The 4,793-nt window shown below is 40.5% G+C and overlaps 1 pseudogene; it reads right to left on the bottom strand.

The window, feature by feature from the left end:
* Positions 1 to 304: 304 nt before the first annotated feature.
* On the bottom strand, positions 305 to 4,569 carry LOC132181569 (transcription factor MYB101-like; annotated as a pseudogene).
* Between the last annotated feature and the right edge of the window lie 224 nt (positions 4,570 to 4,793).

Genomic DNA, 4,793 nt, shown 5'->3' with positions numbered 1-4,793 from the left:
GATGACATATACCACACAACCATAACACAAGGTTTTCTTTATGTTGTTTTTTGCTACATGCACAAGCCACTTCCAAAATAAACATTGAACCACAACATGAGAAGAGGGTCATAACTCCTAATTTAAAGCTAAACTTACATACAACACCATTGACATTCTAGTTTTTCAACCACATGTGCAGACTACAATCTAATCCTAAACCCATATGTATATGGATACTCTACTTCTACTCTTCAAACCATACAACACTAGCACACTAACCCTAGACTATTTAAGGGGAACACCAACGTCTGTAGGAAGCTGCTTAGCATACGCCGGGCATGTTTTTCCAGTAGCAAGAGCCTAGGTCCCATTCGAGCTCCGAGGTATTGGAAGTGGTTGCGACCGGAACTAGTGAAGCATTCTGTTGAGTATTAAGTCTCGCATTGTTACTTGCTGCACCCGACGATTGCCCATTAGATATGTCATGACCTCCGTGGTACCACTCGGGGGCTGGCATAGCTGACGGGAAGTTGTCGAGTAGGCTCAACAAATCATCATCCATTGAATTCATTTCTTCTAGTGGATCCTGATCAGTTGGTTTCATCCCTGTATGAACCAAAAGGCACAACGTAATACCATAGAAGATATCAAACAACAAAACATGTTAAACAAAAAATAATTATAATTGATTTTCACATTTGTATTTGAATATAATGAGTTTAAACTTTAACTTCATGGTTTATTTATTTATTTTACGTGTGTTGGACCTCAAAAGAAATATTAAAATATTAATTTAAATAATTAAATCCACCATTTTTTCATCCGTAAAATAAAGGGGAAACTTCACTTAGGACCCCCAAACTTCCACCCGTTTTGAAATACCCCCCCTGAACTTCAAAGTCTCTCAATTTAGTCCCCTGAACTTTCAATTGCTATCAATTTGGACCCTTTTAACTTTTTATACCCATTTTACCCTCGACTAAAACTACGCCGTTTTGGACTTAAACAAAACTACGTCGTTTTTACTCCAAAACTACACCGTTTTGAGCTTCAGAACTACATCACCACCCAACCCAAAACGACGTCGTTTTGGTCATTAATATTAAAAAAATAATAATAAATAAAATAAATTAAAAATAATAATTTTTTTTTTTAAAAAAAAAAAGAAAAAGAAAAAGAAATCTGGGGTGGCTTCAGCCACCCCCTTGGCCAAAATGGGGTGGCCGGACCACCCCATTTTTGGCCAAGGGGGTCGCTCAGCCACCCCTGGCTGGTCTGGGGGTGGCCGGACCACCCCCTTGGCCATGGGGGTGGTCCGGCCACCCCCAAAAGGCCGAAAAAAAAAACGCGGGGGGGGGGGGGGGGGGGGATCGTGGGGGTGGCCGGACCACCCCCAAGGGGCTGGGGGTGGTTTCGGCCACCCCATACGGCCGGTATGGGGTGGCTGAAACCACCCCAGCCCCTTGGGGGTGGTCCGGCCACCCCCAAAGCACCCCGATCCCCTTTTTTTTTTTTTTTTTTTGGGCCACGGGGGTGGCCGAACCACCCCCTTGGCCATGGGGGTGGTCGAACCACCCCCAGATCGGCCAGGGGGTGGCTCCAGCCACCCCCTTGGCCAAAAATGGGGTGGTCCGGCCACCCCATTTTGGCCAAGGGGGTGGCTCCCGATTTTTTTTTTTTTTTTTTATTTATTTATTTATTTTGCTTTTCTTTTTTAAAAAATAAAAAATAAAAAAAATTAATGCATAAAACGACGTCGTTTTGGGCTGGGTAGGTGTTGTAATTTTAGGACACAAAACGACGTAGTTTTGGGGAAGGGTAAAATGGGTATAAAACATCCAAAACGATGTAGTTTAATGTTACAAGGGTCCAAATTGATAGCAATTGAAAGTTCAGGGGACTAAATTGAGAGACTTTGAAGTTCAGGGGGGGTATTTCAAAACGGGTGGAAGTTTGGGGGTCCTAAGTGAAGTTTCCCCTAAAATAAAAGACAAAGAACTCACCAATTGATGATTGAGAAGAGCTCAAATCATCCCAGTGGTTCTCAGCACTAGTCTTGAAAACCGAATCCACAGGCATTGCGTCTTCCTCCTCCGTAGATGCATCCACCACGACGCTTTTCCCTTTGTCACCGGATAATTCTTTTCCCTTAGACTTGTCGGACAGAGTTTGAGACTCCACCAGGAGAGCATCCAGCAATCCACTATTGCTGTGTGTCAATGGCGGCTCGATTTCGTACTCATTAGCAGTGTAGTGCAGGAAGCATGAGGTGTTGAGTACGGTGGCGTTTGGTTTGAAGGAAGCCCTGTTTCCAGTCCCTGGACTACACCAAATGGCTCGCATGGAGGCCCCACAACCATTGAATTACTGACATTGTAATGCTACTAAAACTGTCAGAGTTGAATTCAAGCAGTGGAACAGAGAGGGATTGGGCTGCAATGTTCTGATTCAACAGAGTCGACGGAGATGACCCAAAAGGAGAAACAGGGGATAGAGGCAGAGTATATCCGGCAGAATTGTTGTTGTTGTTGTTGTTGTTTTCACTGAAAAACTTGAATTGGTTGTTGGGGTTGGCGTAAAATCCTGAATTCTGAAAAGGGTTTGCATTCGAAGAGAAACTCATCGGCTCGAAGGGGAAAAGCGAGGGATTGTGGTTCTGCTTACGCGGATGAGACGAAGAAAGCAGAGCTGAGAATGAAGCAGGGGAAGATTGAGGCTGCTTTTGTTGGTGGTGGTGCTGTTGTTGATGTTGCTGCTGCTGCTGCTGCAGAAGGAGATGAAACGCTGCCGCTTCTTGCTGCACTTCGTGAGGGTAAAGAGGCAAGCCGGCTCTCTGGCGTCGTTTCATTCTCGCATTCCAGTAGTTCTTTATTTCATTGTCAGTTCGACCAGGTAACTGATGGGAGAAAAGCAGAGGAATCAGAGATGGAAATTAACCAGTGAGGTCATGGAAAAAACAAAGACTCATAAATTGTGGGTGGTTTCACAAAAAAACATAAAGAGGTGGGTCCAAACGAAAATTGAGAAAGAGAGAGAAAGAAAGGAAAAAGATTCAGAAACAAAAAAGTTTGAGGTCAGCATCATAGATGCATGTGTATTTATTTATTAGAAAAATCAGAACCAACAACTGGATCATTAAATAATAAAGGAAAAACAAAAGGATTGGATTGGCAAATTCAAATGGAATCCAAAAACTAATTAGAAGAGAAGTGAGATCTTCCTTTTTGGGCCAAATTAAAACAGTTCTTTCTTCACTAGTTTGAATCCCCTTCCTGCCCCCGTCTTGTGTGGACATGTAAAAAGAAAAAAAAGAATAACTATATGTTTAAACTCAATAAATTATCATTTTCATGTGTGAAATTTTTCAAGGCCCTAATATTGTAAAATTATTTTCTTTACCGTAATTGAGGGCATTAATTAGATATTATTTATGAACTTTTTACCATATTAGAGTTTTAAAACGTTTTACAAACATGGAAAGAACCTATATTGTACAATTATTAATTGGAATTTGGAGGCCTTAATTCGAAACTATTTATTAAATTTTTACCATGTTGGAGCCTTTAACTTTTATTGTACAATTACCTTAATGGTTAATTGTGGGCCTTATGTTTTTATACTGAAATTATACAATCATTTGGGTATTAGGCCCTGAAGATTGTTTTGGTTAGTATGAACTTTAGCTTGAATGATTAAAGTTATCAAATACATAAGAACACTGGTTCGGTCTAACAACTCTGTTCTGAAACAGGACACCAAACAATGATCTATTCCTTAACAAGATGATTGCAAATTTATTTTGTCTCTTTCAAATTGTTCCTGTGAATAGAAGCAATGCATATATTCAGAAGATTTCTTACCCCTTTTATCTCTGTCCAGATCCACGTCAAACAAACAAGAGGGCAACTTTAATATACATGGCCATCTCAGTACTAAAGGTCTTAAAACACAAGTTAAACTTCATAAAGAAACATCTTTTTTTTTTTTGGTTGTAGTTGAATGCATCATCATTTCCAAATTCCTCCTTTATCAGCTTTACCAAACCACAAGTAACATAAAGTCAACATAAGAAATTGGTCAGAACAACATATGCATAAAGTAAAGACATGATATGCATATCAATTTTGACTGCACGTGGGTGTCCCAATTGTGAGGTAAGTATCTCAAATCTTATTCTTTTCTCTCCCTCTCTTCCCATTCTTCAGCCTCTTGACTTTGGAAAGGCATTCTTAAATCCCAAAGCCATATTGCCCTAGAAGCATGCCATAAAATCCACTCTTCATCCCCTTTGTCCCTTTGGAATGCTCCTTGGATTCCTTCACTTCCCTTTTTTATTCCCTCCTCAAAAAATCTCAGTCACCTCTCCCACTCCATGCACTCTATCCGTGATCTTTTTTCCTTAGATTCCTCTTGGAATCTTCCCCTTCTGAACTCCCTTTTTGAGACCTTTAATGTTAGAGAAATTCTAAAAATAAAAATTGGCCATTCCACTTCTTCTGATTTCCTTTGGACCCCTTCCTCAAAAGGCATTTTCCCTTCCAAATCAGCTTTTAATCTTATCAATGGCTCTAGGATAGTTTCGGCCATCTCTCCTTTAGAGCCAAAATCATGAAAACTCTTATGGAAGTTGCAACTTAATGATAGGCTGAAACTCCTTTTGCAAAAAATAGCTTGGGATGTAGTCCCTTCAAAAGCTCGTCTAAACATCTTTCTCAATATTGTTGCTTCTGACTTGCTTTGCCCTCTATGCAATTCAGATGTGGACTCCCTGCCTCACTTATTCTTTAGTTGCATTTTTGCTAGGGTTGCGT

This window comes from Corylus avellana, chromosome 5, assembly GCF_965113065.1.
Source record: "Corylus avellana chromosome 5, dhCorAvel1.hap1.2, whole genome shotgun sequence".
NCBI lineage: Eukaryota > Viridiplantae > Streptophyta > Magnoliopsida > Fagales > Betulaceae > Corylus > Corylus avellana.
This window is presented reverse-complemented; position numbering and strand designations above follow the sequence as displayed.